General features: G+C 41.2%; 1 long non-coding RNA gene across 1 annotated transcript in view; it reads left to right on the top strand.

Moving 5' to 3' along the window:
- Positions 1 to 71: 71 nt before the first annotated feature.
- The window catches only part of LOC116156390 (uncharacterized), a 188,383-nt gene continuing 168,792 nt past the window's right edge, over positions 72 to 19,662 (top strand). Inside the window, exons 1-2 of the long non-coding RNA XR_010383203.1 lie at positions 72 to 200; positions 4,089 to 4,163. This is a non-coding gene — a long non-coding RNA (uncharacterized LOC116156390). The remainder of the gene's footprint in view (positions 201 to 4,088; positions 4,164 to 19,662) is intronic.

Here is a 19,662-nt window from a genome sequence, read left to right as displayed (position 1 = left end):
GGGCGGATAGAGATGGCGGGCGGAAGGCGGGCCAATGAGGCTCCCGGAACTGGGGTGGGCGGGGCCCCGCGGGAGCTTCGTCCTGAGGAGAGTTGGTTGTCGCCCGAGTGCCGGCTCCTGCGCAACAATGGGTTTTCGAGCTCCTGGGATTCGTGAGTCGCCGCCTCGCTGCGCCCAGGTTCTTGTCAGAAAACGTGAAGGTGTGTTCTTAATTCCAGGTTGTGTGACAGAACGGAATGTTTCTTTTTATGACATGAAAATGTCCAGGGCTGTTCTTAAAGTCAGTTCCTACAGCCGACAAATATGCTACACTGTTGACTGTCGCAGCAAAAGGAATAGGCCGGAAAATAAATACAGCTTAGTCAGGCCAAAAAAATTATTTTAATCAATCTTGAAAGACAGACTGTTCACTTCCAGTTTTGTTCTTCCCTCCCACACACCCCCTCAAAAAAAAAAAAAAAAAATACGTAGCTCTTAGAAAACATTCGTTACTTGTGCTGTGAGTCTCAAATTACAAAGCTTCGGCCTTGTCTCTCCTCTCACCCTTTTTAAAAAATAAAATTCCACCTGATTTTAACAGTCTTTTACACATCATTATCAATAATATTCCTTGAGATTCTACCATTGACTGAACACTGCTGACCCTGACGATGGGAAAGAACCCAAAATTGTCCAGATAGTTCCCTTATATATTTGCGTGAATGAACATACATAGTCAGTAATGGTGTATTGTATCATGTGCTAAATTTACAAATGAGAGGTATCAATGATAAGGGCTATAGGAATTGGATGAGAAAGTCGTCCCTGAGGGCAGAAGTGATTAGAAAAGCCTCAGGAAGAAATATTCAGACTCAGCCTTGAAGATTCGAAGGGCTGAAATAAGAGGAAAATGGGACAATCAAAGGGCAGATGTCTGAATGGAATGCTGCCAGGCTTCTTCCAGCAACAATGAATGCAGTGCCTTTTACTTTTGTCATTTGGTGACGGAAGAAAAGGATCCCCTCTTTTAAACTTTCAAATATTAATGCCAATCCTTAATGCTCTCCTTGAAGCATTTTCTGCAAAGACTTGTCTTCTAATCCTAACTGATGTCTCTTTTCTTCTCTGTCATCACCAATACTTAAAAATTCATTTGAAGCAGCCACCTGATATCTGATACAAAGAGAATATTAAATTCGTCCCTTTGCAGCCATGCAACCAGGGGGCCCTTGATAAATGTTAATTGGTGATGACAGCATTTCTGTTGTGTAAATTAAGAATGGCAAAAAACAGATAGAATGGACCATAAAACAAAAATCCTCTGCAGGAAGATAGTCCAGATCTTACAGGGTAGGAAAGGCACAGCTCTGGTTGTGCACACAGCTTCCACATAATACTAAGGTGAAATCAGTAAAAGCCAAGTATGTAGAATGCAGCCTGTCTGCCGAACGAGGACAGTGATAACTGCTGTCAAGCTCTACTGAGCAGGGAACAAATGACAAGAAAACGAAACAGCAGATGGTAAAAAATGACTTAGTCACAACCTAAGTATGTTGAGATGTGTTATAAGGAATCAAGGAAGAAGAATATTTTACTTTGTTATTTTTCATAAACGCCTACCTCAGTTTATGAGCCAAAGATGTAGAAATGAAAAAAAAAAGAGGCAACCTTAGTAAATGAGAGTTTTGTAGCCTGGTTTTACTAGCTCTTAACACTCCCGAATACTGCAGGAAACAGACCAGTACCCTACTAAGTTCCACTCAGGTGTCCTGGGGAGCCCCTAGGAAGTGTCTCACTTGTGCTTGCAGCTCCCATTTATAGTTTGCCCAGCAGCACTGCTACTTCTTCCAATAGCCACACATCTGTAGGTGTCACTTTTCCCCCTGGCCACCAACATTTACTGGGGACTGAGTCACCACTGGGCACAGCATGGAGCCTCCTTGGGCAGCTCAGCCCTGTTGGGGATCTGTGGCAAAGCACCTCACTACACTTTTTGTGTTACCCTCTGTTAAGTGAGTAATAAAGTGTCTTAGAGAACTTTTCCATTTTGTATGTTAGCCTTCCTTCTCCCCAAAGGACTCAAAGTGAAGTCCATGGAGTCTAAGACAGAAAGTAATTCCTCAAGTGATGTACTGAATTCTGTGCTTAGATGAGCTTCTCTCTTCCAGCTAAGGCACTCTAACTTAGATGAGGGTGTCACACCTGGCTCCCTCTTCCCTTTTTTGATTTCCTTTTCTCATGTATGTAGATTTCCATTTATTGCCTATGAAAGACTAAATTGGTACAACATCTATGAAGGGCAATTTTGCATTGCTTTTACCCAGCAGTTTCACTTTTATAAGTTATCTTACAGATATCCTTGCCCATATGTGAAAAAAAATTCATTTAATGTTGTTACTGCATTATTTACAGTAACAAAAGGTGAAAACAAATTAAATGTCTATCTGCAGGGTACTAGTTAAATACATAATGGTTCCTCCAGGGCACAGAGCAAGAACAGGCAGTTCAGCAGGTCCAGATGACAGTTCAGGCTGCTCTGCTCCTTTGGGTTTTTTGACCCAGCAGATCCAGGAGGGATCTTGGACCCCTCAGATATCAAGGGTGTACCATATCCATCAGGATCTGGCTGGGAAAATAGAAAGTACCAGAAGCATTTCAACAGAGAAAATTTAATATAAGTTACTGGTTAGTTAGTTATTGGAGAACTTTAAAAAGCTAAAAGGCGAAAGAGAAGATAGCAATTCCAGGAAGCAGGTCACACCCTGAGGCTGGAAGAACAGGGAAAATGTTGAGGTTACTGGAACGCAGGGCTGGGTGGAGAGACCTCACGGGAGTTGGTCAGACCTCTGAGGGGTCACTGCCCAGCTGATTCTGAAGCCTCTGAGGGGACTAAATGAGGCTGCCAAAAAAAAAAAAAAAAAAAAAGGAGGGAAGAGAAGGGAGAAGGGAATGGGAATTGAGGAGATTGAAACCAACTGTCACCATGGAGGTAAAGATCATTGTTCAGGGGCTGCTGAGAGGAAAAGCTAGCAAAAGAGGGCATTCCAGTCTCTAGAGTCCTCTCTTAGCAGACCTAACAGGGAGCTAGCAGTGTCCAAAGGGTCTGCAGATTCCAAAGGGTGAGAGACGAGAACTGAGACAATAGCTTATCAACTTGCACACCCCCATACAGCCCTTAAAAAGAAAGAAGCATTTTTTAATGAACTAACATGGAATGATCTTAAAAAAAGAAAGAAAGAAAGAAAGAAAGGCAAGGTGTAGAAGAGTGTGTGTAGTCTACCATTAGTTGGAATCAAAGAAAGACAAAGAAAGGAAAGAAAAAATAATGTCACATGATGGCATCATTCACAGAGTTTTTCCCTCTTGAGTCTGACTCCATTAGCAGTAGTTATGAAGATGAACATTTTATTCAACTTACAAATATATGGAAACTTTATGGTTTTGATAGTTATCATTAGGGCTAGCCTCCTCCTTAAAATAAGTCCTTCCATTGACCTTTTCTAGAGTCACTTTGATTTATATAAATCACAATAGGGCTGTTCCTCCTTTTAGAAACAAAACTGTATCAAAATCCTTTAAAGCAATTTTTATTTGTACTTGAACTATATATATATATATGTATATATATGTACCACTCATTCTATTAAAAACAGGAAGTCGATGACTTCACAAATCTAACAATCATGATACAATCATTACCATCATTTACTTGGTAGCAATTGAAGAGAATTTGCATTTGCCTCTAACTATATTTATTTTTGTTTAACAAACAAAAATATATTATCTATAAACACTTCTACAAACAATAAAAGTTGAAGAAAGAAGATACAATGATGAGTACAGCCCTTGCCTTCAACTGTGATTACAATCAAATGAGGGGACAGCCGCTTACACAAAGAACACAGGAAACGGTAGAAAGGAGGAAGCAAGGAAGGGGCTAAATGTGAGCACTCTGGTATTCTGAAGATGCTTTTAAATCTGGGGCCAGAAAGTTGGATCTAAGAATGGGGACTAAAGAGCAGACAGGATAAGGGAGCTGCTTTTAAATTCCATCCTGGGAAACATTTGATCACGAGGACCTTTCACTTTCTCTTTTGTTATGCCCCCAGGTAGCTGAATCCAGGCCAGAGATCAGGAAGATTTTGACTAACATTTGCTCAAGATTCATTCCTCCCCCGCACAAGGTAAATTACTTGATACATGTTGTCTCTCTATTTTTTCCCTCATTGCTTCAGAAAGTAAGTAAACTTAACAGAGTAAAGCTGTTTTTGAAACTGCCATTTTATCAACACAGTGATACATCATTCTTAGTTTGCATTTGTATAATTTTCTCTGAAATGCCTTACAAGGTAACTGAAATTCCAGTTTCCAGGCTCAACAATGCTCTAGCGCTTGTAACTTCCTCCCAGGTCACACTTACATGGGCTTTCCTTGGTAAATCTTGAGCTCAGCCTTTGCCAAAAAGCAGTCAGTCTGACAACTGCTTTCTTTGGCGTTTTTCCATAGATATTAACTGCTTTTTCCTCATGTAAATGAATTTCTGATTGCATAACTGAAAAAATAACGACAAAATTAAGTCCATAGATTCTGTCTCAGAAGAAAAATTGCTGATACATCACATTAATGTCAGTAAGAATCAAATAAACAGGGTCTGTGATTAAGACTTACCAGTGAGCCAAGTGCAATTTGCCCTCCAGACTTTTAGCCCTAGGTGCTTTTGTTGACGAAGAAGTGTCTACCTTTTGAATCAGTGGGGCAACTTTTGGAGGGACTCCAGGTTCTCCTGACAGCACGGACTTGTGTATGTGTGTGTGTGTGTGTGTGTGTGTGTGTGCGCGTGCGCGTGTGCCTGAAGGACTCCTTGCCATACAAGCTATAGTGGAGTAAAGTAATTCACAGTGAGGCATAAACCACTGCAGACCTCATATATGACAAAAATATGTTGTGCCTCTACTGAGCAAGGCACAGGGGACAAGATGGGGGCGGGGGACACAAAATTCTTTTCATTTTAATGCCTTCATTATTGAAGATTCTGTTATCTAAGAATTACCTTCCTTTTTCTTCACTGATTAGTCGTCATCTTAAATCACTATCCCTACAAAAGCACCCACAGAGTGTTCTAGAATTGCTAACTTCACAGATTTTGAAGCATTAATTCTCTGACCACTTAAAACCAGATGTCATGTCTTAAGGTCAGATCTGAGGATGATACCCACCTTCCTTCCTAAGAACCTTGTAAATCTCTATGCCAAAATAAATTTTGAAGTGTTCTTTTATCACATAGTTATGTATATACATCTTAATAACTGCAGGTCAAGACTAAATACTCATGATTCCTTCTGAAATCACTATTCTTTCTATTAACATTTTATATCAAGTATCAGTAAGGGACTAAGAATTTTTCAGAACATAAATCAGTTTCCTCTTCTTAGTGACTTGTTAGTTCCCTTAAGGAACTTTAATTTTAACTTTGCAGAAGCAATGAGTTCATAAAATCTTAGTAATTATGTTGTTCATCCTTCGCTCGTAACTTCTATTGATTGAATTAATGATGTTGGACAGCGTGGAGAGCGATATGCCCAATTGTGAAGTATACTGCATATATGAATTTAAAGAAATTGTTTCAGTATCATTGAGCACTACTATGGAATAAGTTGTAGGAATCATGCATTTTTAGTTAATCATAGCTGTGGCAGATACTGAGGCTGACTCATTCCAAATCTGTTTCAACCTCCTTATGTCCTGCAGAGGCTAGAAAGATAAAAATTCCTTTGACTGTAGATGTTGTTACAGCCAAAGTCCAGGTGTAACTTACATTCTGCTGATGAGAAGCACTTACATAAACTGAATTAGATGGAAAAAAGATAAAGCACACACATCTACCATGATGGAACAAATCATGGCAGTAACAGCAACAGCATGGTTCTGAGTTAGCAGCTTCCTATCATGGCAGAAGTGTCAGATTCTGGAGCCAGGGTTTATAGCAGTGGCTTGTCAACTTAGTAGGGAGTTTTCCTGGTTCTATAACTTCCTAACTTTAGTGAGTCTGTTATGTGATGTGGCCTCAGAATCTACTTCTTCAGACTTCACAGTGATTCTGTAAACTACTTGTATCAATCACCTATTGCTATAATAATGCTGTGTAACAAACATCCCCAAGTGGAGCAGCTTAAAACAATAACCATTTATTATTGCATGAATCAGTTGGTCAGCTGGCCAGTTCCACTGGTCCAAGTTGAACTTGGCTGACCTTACTGAGCCTGCTCATAAATTTGTGATCAGCTGATAGGTTAGCTAGAGGCAGACTGGCCTCAGATGGCCTTGGCTAGGACAATACATCCCTACTTCATGTTGGCCCTCATCTTCCAGCAAGCTAGCCTGGATTGTTCTCATGGCATTTCAAGAGGAAGAGCAAGGTGTGCAAGACCTTTTGAGGATTAGATTTTCTACCTTATTCCAGTAGGCCAAAGCAAGTCACAAGGCCAGCAAAGATTCAGGGGGTAAGGAAATAGACTCAATCCCTTGATGAGAAGCATTACAAAGTCACATTGTAAAGGAAGAATGAAAAATTGGGGCTATTATTGCAGTAAATCTACTTCAACACTAAATACACTGAAAATACCCTTTCTATTTTGAATAGCTAGAGAAAATTATATTCTCTGCAATTTAACCCTAATACAACAGTGGGTTAGACACTTTCATTTATCTCCTTTCCCTCTTAAAACTCTAAAAAATTACAGTGAATGAGGAAAACAGGTACAAACTGGTAAGGTCAAAGAGAACAGTAGAGGTAACCACTGCAAAATAGAGATGACAAATTCTGGTTATATGGTGAGCAGTCTGTGGTGGACTGGGTTCTCTGGGAAGTGGACTCTGAGATGAAGTTGCATGTCCTGAATGTTTATTAGTGAGGGCCCTAGACGGTCCACACCTGTGGAGGGAGGGCAAGGGAGTAGGAGTGAGTAGAAGTCAAGTTGCAAGGCAGGCCTGACAACAGCCTCAGCCAACCCCATGGGGAGTCCAGAACTAACATGGCCTGTCAGAGTGTCCTGTGTTGGGCCATACAGGGCTTCCCTAGGAAGGCATGGCCTTGGGCCAGGTGGCTTTCTACAGTGAAGAGTCCCTAAGGGGGGTGACAACAGAGAGCACAGCTAGTAGCAGCAGCACTTCTTCCTTGAACAGGATGTGGACAGTGCATCATTTAAGCATCTTCCTACTAAGCAGTCAGTGTTTCTAACAAGCAGCATATATTTGAAGCTATAGACAAAAAACCTCTGTTCCCACTGAGAATAGTCTCAATGCAGCCATTGGAATCTTAGTTCCCAAACCTTCAGGAGTGAAGAAGGGTACCTGTCAGCACTGGTACCCTTTGTGCAGGCACTAGGCCTGAATTTTGCTGTGCCCTTTTCTTTCCTTCCTTATGCTGGTCTCCTCTGCCTTACCATGTGGCACAGTGTTACACTTGGCAGCCACAGTAGACCATCCACAGCCTTGTTCTTCCAGAAATTCTGGTAGTGTTGGTGCCAGGCAAGCAATTAGGAAAGCCAGATCCAGAGGCCAGCAGGACATTTTGCTGATAAATTCCACAAATAAAAGAATGGATGGGAATTGGAGCTGAGAGGGAGCACAGGAACCCCTACTGACTGTAGAAGGGAGCAAGGAAAACAGAAACTGGACCTGAGGATCTGGTCCTAGGACTCATCTTTCTACCTATAGGTGTGTAAAATACAACATTAAGGAAAATTGTCAATATCAGTGAGCCAAAAGAGAAACAATATTGGCTCCTAAAATTAATTCCTATTAAAGCCATGTATAAACTGGCTACTACCATTTATGCCTGATTACCATGCAGCACAGTAGCAAATGTACATGTCATAAAGTGTGTGCTCCATAATTAATTGGAAAGCTAAACTCTGCAATTATATGGAGCCATTAGGGTTTGTTACTTCTTCCTTGTAATCCAAGGCTCACGTCATGGCACTAAAGAACACATGAGCCAGAGGACAACTCCATTCTCTTCTGATGAGAGAAAACTGGAAAAAATCCATGTTTCAAATAAATGTTCTTTTTACAACACAAGCCACTTTGTTATTTTTAGTTGTGCTGTTCTCTTGATCATGGGCTTTTATTGTTAAGAAAGTAAGTGTTCATTTCCAATATACACTCCATCTTAGCCAAATGCAGTAAGGTATATGCAAACACGTTGTGAACTGAAAAGTGTTACAGAAGTGTGAGCATTTCTTGTTATTAGGTATTAAGAATGGTCTCCTTTTGTATGACTCCTCATTTTTACTGTTCCTAAACAGTGGAACTGACATGGTTTAAAATCTTTTTTTCTTTTCTTTTTTGTTATGGAGATATAATTGATGTATAACATTATATTGGTTTCAGGTGTACAACATAATGATCTGATATTTGTATTTACTGCAAAACAATCACCACAATAAGTTAACATCATTCCCCATACATAGTTACAAAAATTTTTTTCTTATGATGAGGACTTTTAAGATCTACTTTTTTATAAGCTTTCAAATTGCAATGTAGTATTATTGATTATTGTTGCCATGCTATACATTACATCCTCATGATTTACTCACTTTATAACTGGAAGTTTGTACTTTTTGACCCCCTTCACCCATTTCTAACCTTATTAATCTGTTAGTCTCAAATTTATTATAAACAATACCTTTTCTGATTAGTGTTATTATTGTCTAATACTTACTGAGTGCTTGCTACATGTCTTGGGACTGTATATACTGTATCAGAATGGTTCTGTCAGGTAAGTGGTACAGGTATAAGGGGATTCATATAGAAATGACAGCTTACATGGATGGAGTGGAGCTGGGGACGTAAAGGTCTAGAAGGAGGCAGCCATAAGAGTGGAGAGCCACTGATCTCTTCAGCCTGAAGCCCTGGAGTGTGAGTGGAGAAACTCAGCTCATGGTGAGCTCCGAGAATCCTGCCATAACCACAGAGTGAGAGCTCACGGAGAGGGCTGTGAGCCCCCATGTCTGGTTAAGCCCTGAGGAGCCTCGGCAACCGAGACCCAGAAACAGTGGTCTCCCTTTGCTCCTGCCTTCCAGGTCCTGTACAAGTTGCAAACTCAGAGTCTCATTCATAAACTCTAACCCAGAACCACATAGAAAAGGGGATTCTGGGAAGGGAAGTTCTCAGCCTTAGACAGGAGTGATGGTGGCAATGCCAACTTACCAACAGACAATGCAGCATACAGACAACTCTAATATCTAGGAGGTACATGTTACTGCTAACATTGGGAGGCAAAGTTCTGAGATGTTCAGCAATTTGCCTAAGGTCACACGCTAATGGGTGGTGGAGTTAAAACTCAAACCCAAGTCTGTCTGATGCCCATGATCATACTTTTGACAACTATTCTCTAATGGCCCTTCAAAATCTATATAAAGACTGATTATCTGTCATAGTATTTCCTCTAATATTATTTTCTGTCTCTGTGAGTACCAGAGGCATATGTTTTGCCTATTCTAGAACATTGTGGGTAAGAGATACAGATCTCAGAACTAACGTGATGTGTCAGGGATGCACGTATCCTTTGGGGCCAGGCTGGGACATTTCTGCTGCCTGCGGTATCAAGTGAACTGTCTACACTGTCAGAAAGTCTCTTTTCTTCTGGTTGGAGAAAAATTAATATCTGTGCTCCTCAGTTCTCCAGTTTTCTCCACTTACTGTGCCCTAAACAATACTAACTTGAACTCTCCTTTTGGAGAGAGACAGTGCTTTTTGTTTCCTCAGGCTGAGTGAGAAGAGCTTCAAGGAAACATTCGGTGAGCTTGATGCTTGCTCCTTAGACTTTGTGACTAGAACCTAATTCCTGCCTGGGGGCACACAACAGTGAGAGATTACAGCTAGGGTTGCTGCTTTAATGGCAGAATGACAAGAGGTGGGTGCATTAGGAACAAACTCCACTTTTGCCCACAGTAGGGCAAGACTGTCTGAGTTTCCCTGTGGGCCAAGTTGGACAGATGGGAAGGAGCCAAATGAAGGTCATGTTCATTCCTACCTAAGACTCTGACCTCATGGGGAAATGTGACCCAGCAGTGGGTTGCCAGGAGGCCAGGTGCTGAGGGTGGTATCACGGTGGCTACTGCTGTGCAGCCCCACCCACAGCAAGGGAGCTGCGGTCAGAGGTCCTCAGTGGGCAAACCTCCAAAACATCCCTAGAGGGAAGGAACTAGCAATTGGGCACCTGCCGCCTCAGAGGAAATCATCAGCTTACAAACTGCACATGCTACAAAAGGTCTTTTTTCATTAATCCCCTCTCCTTTTGAGCTTGGCCCTGGAAAGGTGAGAAATAGCATCTAGAAAAGAGGGAGGAGGAGAAGGACAGGGTAGAACATAGAAGGAGAGAAGTCAGTTATGCATCTCTCCCCAGTCAGGCACAAGTTTGGGGGGAGGCGAGGCAGAAGGAAGGGAAAGGGAAGTGGATCAGAATTTTCTACTACGTGAGAACTTTAAAACTCACTAATAGGAGGCTGTTTTATGACTAAAAACAACCAAGGGATTTTTTTTTTCCCCTAAGAGTGACTGAAAAAGTTTGGGACCTAGCTGAGATCCAGGAACAGGATTTAATAGGGAGAGAAGGGAAAGAATAAATTTGATTTCTGCTTTATTCTATTCAGTCCAGCTTGTAAGTAAAATGATTATGCCAATATAATAGGAACAATAGGAGAACACAAAGGAATTCTGAGAAACTAAAGACATTATAGCAGAATCTTAAAATGCCATATGAGAGTTAGAAAATAAAATTGAGGACACCTCCTGAAAGTTATATCAAAAAGAAAAAAATCCATGAAAATAAATAAAAGACAGTGAAAATCAGTAGTCATCGAAGAGGTCCAAAATCTGACATTATATAGGAATTTGAAGAAGAGAAAATGGGAAAACATGAAGGGAAATGAATTACAAAAAAAAAATACAAGAAATATTTTCAGAATTGAAATATGAACTTACAAATTAAAAGTGCCCACCAAGCATATGCATTAATTATTCAGCACACATTTGAAAGCATCTTATGTGATAAGCTGTGTTCTAGAACTACAGCAAAGACTAAAAGCAAAGTCCCTGCCAAGGGGCTTACATCCTACTGGGAGGAGACAGGTAATAAACAAAGAAGTAATAGCATGGTATGTCAGAAGGTGATAGGTGCTATTAAGGAAAACAAACCAGACAGAGGAATATGGAACAGTGAGGTGGTGGGAAGGGATTGTTATTTTAGATTGGGTGGTCAGTGAAGGCTCTCTGATAAGGCGACAGTTGAGCTTAGGGAGTGAGAGATGCAGACATGCCAGAAGTGTAAGCACCGTGAGGGCAAGCTTGTTTAGCCACCTTGTTTACGATGGCCCCCAACTACCTAGAGTAGTGCCTGGCACATAATAGGTACTCAAGAAACATTTATTGAATGATTGAATCAAGGCATCGGAACAGCATATGCAAAGGTCCTGAGTTGAGAACATCCTTGGCTTGTTCAGGAATGCCCGTGTAGCTGGAGCAGAGGAAACTTGGGGGCAAATGGTAGGTATGGCCTTGTAGGCAGGGCAGGGACTTTGAATTTGATTCTAAGACAAATGAAAATCCATTGCGGGGTTCTGGACATCAGAATGTGATGATGTAATTGACATTGTTAAAGAACTACCCTTGCTTCTGTGAGGAAAATAGACTATAAAGGGTCAAGGGTAGAGCTGGGAAATCTTACTAGTCCAGACAAACATGATCGGTGGCTTAAACGGTAGGATAGTATCAGTGGAGAGAGTGAGAAATGATCTGATTATTGATAAACCTTAAATACCTATCAGACAAGACTTGTTGATGAATTGGATGCCATATGGGAGAGAAACAGTATAGCTAAGGATTAAACCAAGGTTTTTAGCCTAAACAACTAAAAGGATGGAGGGGGAACTTGTAGATACAAGGTGCACATGCAAGGACCAGATGCAGGGGTGAAAATTAGGGGTCATTTTGGATTTATTAATATTAAGATGCCTAAAAGAGATGCAAGTGGATATGTCACATGTATTTCTTTGCTAAGTAAATAGTTAGGGGGGAAATTGCATATTCAACTTTATCCTCCTCAATACAATGCATCTATCTCAAGGGCCAGACAAATGACCAGATTTTTAAGGGCCATTTTCAACCCTGAGGTTTACAATCCAATAATCTTCTCCTCACAGCTACAGTAAAAGCTATTGGTTCTCTCCTTTTAAAACTCCTACAGGATCTTTTCTTCCCTATATGTATTCTTTTCCTTTCACTGTTGCCTCTAGCTTTTTGAGGTATAGGTCTCTCTTATTTGAGGAAAAAAAAGGAAAAGGAAAAGAAAAGAAAAGCAAACCCTTCATTTGGCCATCCTGTTCTTTCTTCATTTCCCTGAAAAAAGGGGTCATTTCCACCCCCACCCCACCCTCCTCCCCGGCCCCACTACCCCACTGCCTCAGTTTCCAATGAAACTTTCTTTCCTTAAACCTGACTTCCCTCCTCAGACCCCTCCCCAAACCAGTCCTTTCAAGCCCAAGCCTGTAGCCTATTCTCTGATCTGTTCGCCCTCACTTGGGGCTCTGCACATTTCCTGTGGTTGACTTCTCAGTGCAGGCCTCCCCCAGGATTCATTCTTGGCCATCTGCTCTCCTGTCTGCCTGCTTTCTCCTTTGGAAAGCTAATCCATTCCCATAACCGCAGTTAACGCCTCTGTGCTGATGACTCCCAACTGTTGTTTTCAGTCTTCACTTCCTGTCAGAGTTTGGACTTCCTGCGAGTACTAAGCACAGTGGTAGTGTAGCACAAGCACTGGAATCAGATGGCTTGGGTTTAAATCCCAGTTTAACTGTATAAACTATTAACTGTTTACTCTCTTGTCCTTCAAAAAATGAGAATAATAGTAGTACCGATCTCAAATAGTTCCCACGAGCATTAAATGGGTTTATATGTGTAAAATGTATAATGCCTGGCACTCAGTAAATAATAAGTATTATCTTTATTGGAGGTCACACTGTCATTGCCAGCTGTGTTTATACAATACAGTCTATATTTAGACTACTCATTTGCTTCTCTCTCACTTTAATCAGTTCACCTCCAGATTTTCTATGGTATCTGTAATTCTCAAACCCACAGATTTGAACATTTGCAATAATCTTTGACTTACCTTCTACTCCATTTCCTTTACCCAGTCAATTGACAGATAAGCCTTGCTTATTTCCCGAATTTTTCTTTCCTCTTCATCCCTCTGCTATGCCCAAGACTGGGCCCCATTTCCTCACACTAACCAGCTCCTCATTAGTCTCCTGGGCTCAGCCTCCATACCCTAAATCACAGAAATCTCAAAGTCTCTGTCTATTCTGTCCTTTACTCAGAAACTTACTATTCTCCTCTGCCCATTAGGTGAAGAATCCTCTAAGTAGAGGAAACTTTCTAGAAGTTCCATAATGAAGCTCCATTCTGTGTAATTTTATTTCCTTCCACTCACCTGCCTTGCCAGCTCTGTCTCCCACTTCCCAAAGACCATCTCACACTCTTTGTGGCCTCTCTGTTTGCTTGCATGTTGGTCTCAGGTGGAATGCCCTCTTCACTTTTCTCCATCCAGCTCAATCCACCTGTTCTTCCTGGCTCAAACTCAGCTTTCTCCCTGAGGAGCATAAACCCATTAATCTCATTCTTTCTGTTACCACAGCACCTGAAATCAGCTTTTGATTCTGAATACATACTGTAGCATATTACTCCATGTAGTTTCAAGTGTATGCCATTTTTGTGTGTATCGGATTAAAGATCCTGGAAGGTTGTAATGTTTCCTAAACTTCAGGGTTCCTGCTGTACCTCTTTCCTACCTTACACCAAGGAAAATCATAAGTAAATGGCAAAGACTCAGAAAACTTTGATGATAATATAAAATAATAATAAGAGTAATAATACACATTATACTATATGCCAAGTACTCATCTAAGGAGCTTTACATGTATTAATTTGTTTAATCCTCACAATAACTCTATAAAGTAGAAATGTTATTATCTCCACTTTACAAGTGAGGAAACTGAGGCACACAGAGGTTAAGTAGCATGCCCATGACTGATGACTGATGCAGAGTAATCTTTACATGCAGACATGTGTGAAGGAATGCAAAATATAATCTAGGAAGACTGTATTGTAGAAAATACATTGAATACCCAAGGAAAAGAAATCCTAGGATTTATCCTCACTTCAGTTACACAAAATAACTGTATTTCTGGGCTGTGAAGGGAAAGGAAGAAATAGGGATCACTTTTTAAAAAAAAAAAAAGGATACAAATTTGTCTTCTCTTTATTTCTTTGATTCTAAATGAATCACAGAAGATACCTGAAAAACATCTAGTCCCATCTTCTACCTCCCCACTTTCATTTTATAAGCAGGGTCACTAGGATTGCTTTGAGGGCTCACCCAACCGCAACCATCAGTCATTATGAAATAAGCATCCCTGTAAATTGACAACTGCCTTGCCCTAGAAGGAAACATGTGTTCTGTGGTATGCTCTGAAAGTCATGTGCTCTCTTCTTTACCAGGCCACAAGGAACAGAATAATGCACAAATAATGAAGTGCTATATTAACTTACGTCTGTTTGAAAATCAGTTATATATTCTCTACAAACGACAACTCCACACCTACCTGAACTCCAGGTCTTCACTCTTCAGAAGAGAGTGTAGTAGAGCTGGCTGAACAGCCTGCACTCTTAACACTGAAAGTGCAAAAGCTGGGCTGACTCCTCCCCGCAACATTCATCACCTCTTGTGTGTGAACGAAAGACTGTAGCTTGTCTCCAGCACACAACTGAGGTGGTGAGTTGAAGGGTTGAACATATCAGTCTTTTTCGTGGGGCCTAAGTAGGAATTTGTAACTCTTGGCTTTTTGTTAGAGGAGAGAAAAGCAGTGGTCTGTTACCTCAGAAAACTCTGCTCAGTGAGAGGCTGGCCCTTCAGAGAATATGGCCTGGTTGCCATACAGGTTTTGCAGACTGGGTTAAAAAGTTCTTGAAATAGTTATCTTTGCTTACAGTAGTAAGTAAACAAATGAAATGGGAATTAAGAAACCTTGTAATATAATTACTATTTCATACCTACTCATTGGTATTCAAATGTTTTCTCTAAGCTCAGATGATTATCATATGAGTAGGAAACCTCAGATTTAATTTTATTAAAGACAATTAACAGCACTGTGAAACTAGCAGTTCTCTATGGTTATTCTACCTCCAGAAAAATATTTGTGTGTGAGGCTGTTTGAGCTGCCAGGCACATCCTTGACTGGCACTCAGGTGGATTACTAGTTGTCTTGCCTCTAGCATCAATTCAGCCTAATGGCTTCCATCCTCTGACTCTGCTGAAAGTGAGGGAGGCACTGCAGATTCCAAAGGCAGACTGCCAGACAAAGCACAGAAGCTGCAGGAAGCATACATTGTGAGAGAAAAGTGAACACAGTTCCCCTGGGACAGGTGTGCGTTAATGTAACCATGGTTTTTAATCTCCTCAGATACTCTCACTGTAACTATACATGCCTTGTATAGTATCTTCAAAAGAAATGTGATAATAGCTAACAGCTGGACTCTTTCTAGTACTTTCTTATCAATTCCTTCTAGTTTGCAGCTTTCCAGAACAAAGACTGTCCCTGGTGCTTAAGCCCAGAAGCTTGATTTATAAACTTAGTGTAATGAACCCTGTCAAAATTTTATTACCTGTTGGTTTGTACCATAATATATGTATGGAGCAGCTATTAGACACAAGGATGACTTACTGTAATGCACCCAGACTCTCCATTTATTAGTTTTCTCTTAATTGGAAATTGTAATGTCTTCTTTGTGTTTATTTAGATAGCTGCCATTTACCTGGTTCCATTTGGAGCTGCAATTCACAAAGTCAGGTGGAATCCATACCTTTCATCCTCCTTGGGTGATGAACAGAAAACAATACTGTTCACAACTAGTCTAACACCTGTGTGTTCTCTCTCATAAAAGCCAATCCCAAGTTAAATCTTGGACTCTGTGTAATCATTACAGTCCTTCTGGACCCAAAAATGCCAAGGTATTTGCTCCACAAGACAGCCTGGAACCAAGGTGTAATCAAGCCTTTCACTGGTCCCACTGGACTGGGCTGTGAGTCATCTTCCTTTCTTACCCAACTGGCACAGATAAATAGCAACTGAACAGCATTTTGTCCCCTGAAGAGTATAATTTCCTGAAATTACCATAAGGTACTGGTTGTTGTAGTCACTTGCAGCTTTTATAAGGCCAGACACTTCTCAGGAAGGCCAAACTAATCTCAGGAAGCAACCCACATGTGGAGAAAGCCCATTGCAGAGTTCCATACCTCTCAGGGAGATGGACTGTGCAGGATCATCCTCACCATCACCTGCCTGGGAAACTTGAGCTGAGGGGACCTGAACGGCATTGCGGCTCCAAGCAGTGACACCACCTTCTGTTCTGTTTCATTTCATTGCCTGAATCCTTCTGTCACCTGCCTCTTCCCTAGGGGCTGAGCTAACAGGAGATTGTCACACCTATCAGCAAGTCCATCTGGTTCACTGAAATTTCTCTCACAAATAGTAGCTAGTCAGAGGATGGGTAGGGTGGCACAAAGTGGTCTAATTTCTGTAAATCCTCACCCCCCCAACTTTGTGAAAAATATCACTAGCTTACCCTTCACGGGAGCAACAACCTGTAAGGTAACGCATCCTTTCAGAGCATTTAGATATGGCCTAAATTGGGCCCGATAGTTAATTCGGCTTGTTCCTGGTATTTTATTCAGGTTAAATTTGTAATGCTTCAGTCTTCCACTGAAAGTAACTTTCTTTCTTAATCTTCATAACCTAGAGGGAGTGCAGATTGTCTAGATTTATACAAAAGGTAATAATGTATTCACCGTATCAAAAGAGAGCAGGGAAATCTTTTTTTCCCCTTTTGCAGATTCCTGCTGAATATTTTAAGAGTCAGTGGGAGTTGTGGGACTTACTCATTTTTTATCGTTGGGTCAGATGGGCGAGACTCTTCTCCCCCAGTCTGTGGCTAGAACAGGGTTTCCCCAACTATGTGCTGTAGTAGTAGAGCACACATGCTCTGGTGCCACCTGCCTGGGTTTGAATCCTGGCTCTACCACACTAGCTGTGTGACTTTAGGCAAGCTTCTCAATCTCCACATGCCTCAGTTTCCTTATTTGCAGCATTGAGATAATACTAGTGCCTACTGATGAGATGGTAGTGAGGATTCATTTAGTTAGTATAGGTGAAGTATTTAAATAGTGACTGGCAGATCATAAATGGTAGATATTATCACAAATATATTCCACAGAACACTAGTTTCAAGAGATGTTCCTGAGGAAACAAGAGTCTGTGGTCAAATAAGACTGGAAATGCTTCACACTAACATAAGTCATCAAACCTATAAACTATCAGTTATGTACCATTAAGAAAGAAAAAGCAATGCCAGTTAAACTAGGACATGATGCTCTTCCACGGGTTTAGCAGTTCTGAGTTTTGTTGCATTGGTCTCTGTTATGTGGTAGGCAATCCTTTCACACCTACCTCAGTAACAAAATACAGCCTCATCCACTGGGCATCTTCCTATCTTAATTTCTACCAAGCACTCGGTTATTATTTTGCAAAAAAAAATATGGAATTGCTGTTAACCCTGCAATGATGAATTTTTGCTGCTGTAACATCATACATACACCCCCACTGCTTTGTTTCCATACCTTTTGACATATATAGTAACTTTTGATTATAGTGCCAAATCATGCTGTGATATTTACAAAGATCTTTAAAGAGCAATTAAACATCACATATGTTGTTCTAAGACTGTTCCCAACTCAACCAACATGACGACAACAGGAACGGCTGTGACCAAGTTCACCTGTGCCCATGCGATGACCACCACTGCACAACTGCTACTCCACTAACAGCCACTGGAAGATGCATTCTACCTTCAGAGGTGACAAAATGTGGAAGGAAAGTGCTGCTGAGAGTGGGTGAAATATTTGTCCCCCTTTAGGAAATTCCCAGTGCACATTAGCATATTAAAGGTGAGAGGATGCCATGCAGTGAAGAGACCACCTTCCCTGATTGAAGCCACTATTATTGGGCCACACAGACTTCTTTACAAGCTGCACCTATCAGCACGTTGGGATGTGCTGAAATAGAACCTGACAAATCTGAGCATTACAGAGTAATTGGAAGGGATTTTCCCAGCCACTCTAGTATCAAGTAGCAGCTGACACTGATGGGGTTCAAGACACACTACCCCAAAATAGGGCACTTTGGAATATTGAATATTTTCAGCTGAGGGAGTCTGAGAAAACAGCAGAAACAAGAAGGTCACCCTGACCTTCTCCCTCCACAGCCTTCTCCCAGGAAAAGTCATAAAACCCTCATGTGAGAGATACCTTCTGTATATCCGGAGGAAAGGAGCATCCTTGTCTCCAAAGACAAATGGACCCTTAAAGGATCCTAACACACACCTTCCTAAGTTTTCCCCAGGTTGCTATACATGCTTCATAATCCCTAACCTATCATATTTCTACATTGACCACTCTATCAAATCCAGCATAAAAATACAGGTCTAACTGTTCAGATCTTCATTTTCTTATGAAGGATCCCATATAACATAAAACTTACATTCAGTAAATGTGTATTTTTTTTTAATATATTAGTTTGTCTTTGTCAGTTTAATTTTCAGAGCCAGCCAGGGACTCTAAGAGGGTCAAGGAAAAGTAGCCCCTAGAGAGCTCCTAGAAACCAGTGATGAGTCAGTATGTTCATACTCTTAAGGAAAACACTTGCCTTCATCCCAGGCCAGGGTTTCCACCATGATGAGGCTAACTCCTTAGAACTGGTCAAATTTCAGTTTAATAACAAACATCATTGAGCCCTCAATTTGTATCAGGCCCTGAGCTACAAAATGATTAGGGAAACTCTGTTTCATCATCTGTAAAAATGAAATAATAACAACACATAACAATAGTGTTATCGTACAGTTAAGGGATATATGTAAAGCACTTAATACAGTGCCTGTTTTGGAATGTTGCCAGGTTCATTCCAATGAGGGAGATAGAAGGGAAATGTAGGAAATGCTGAGGGACCCAGGGCCTCTGTGAGCCATGAGGGCCACTGCCACTCACTTGTCCCTTATTCTAAAAGGGCAGCTTATTATAGAGGCCACCAAGCAAATGGCTTACTGTCCTCTGGTTTAGTTTAACTTTAGATTCAATTCTAGTTTCTTTGTACCTGCAAAAACGTAAGAACTAAATGAGGCTTCAGCAGCCTGGTTTCTGGTCACCTGCCCCCTGCAAATGCTAGGGTACAGCAGAGCAGCGCAATTACTTGTTCTGCCTTCAGCTTGGCACTTGAGATGAGAACCAGCAGTCAGGAGGAGATCACTTGGCAGGGAGAGAGTGAAGGTGCATCTGGGCACAGGAGGTAAGCCAGACACTGAAGTCAACTCAAGGCTTTCACTCGCAGCCCCAGAATGGCACGCTAAGGCAGGATGGCACCTCAACTCCTTCAACAACCCCATGGCACCAACAACCCCACCAACTCTCTGAGCTGGGGCCATCCAGAACTTCATGAGCTATCCTGGCCCACTTTTACTGGAGCCTGAACTTGAGTCAGAACCGGGCCAGGTACAGAGATTTTAAAGACAGGGAAA

Source organism: Camelus dromedarius, chromosome 11 (genome assembly GCF_036321535.1).
Source record: "Camelus dromedarius isolate mCamDro1 chromosome 11, mCamDro1.pat, whole genome shotgun sequence".
Classification (NCBI taxonomy): Eukaryota; Metazoa; Chordata; class Mammalia; order Artiodactyla; family Camelidae; genus Camelus; species Camelus dromedarius.
The sequence above is the reverse complement of the archived record's forward strand: the minus strand, read 5'-3'. Positions and strand labels throughout refer to the sequence as shown.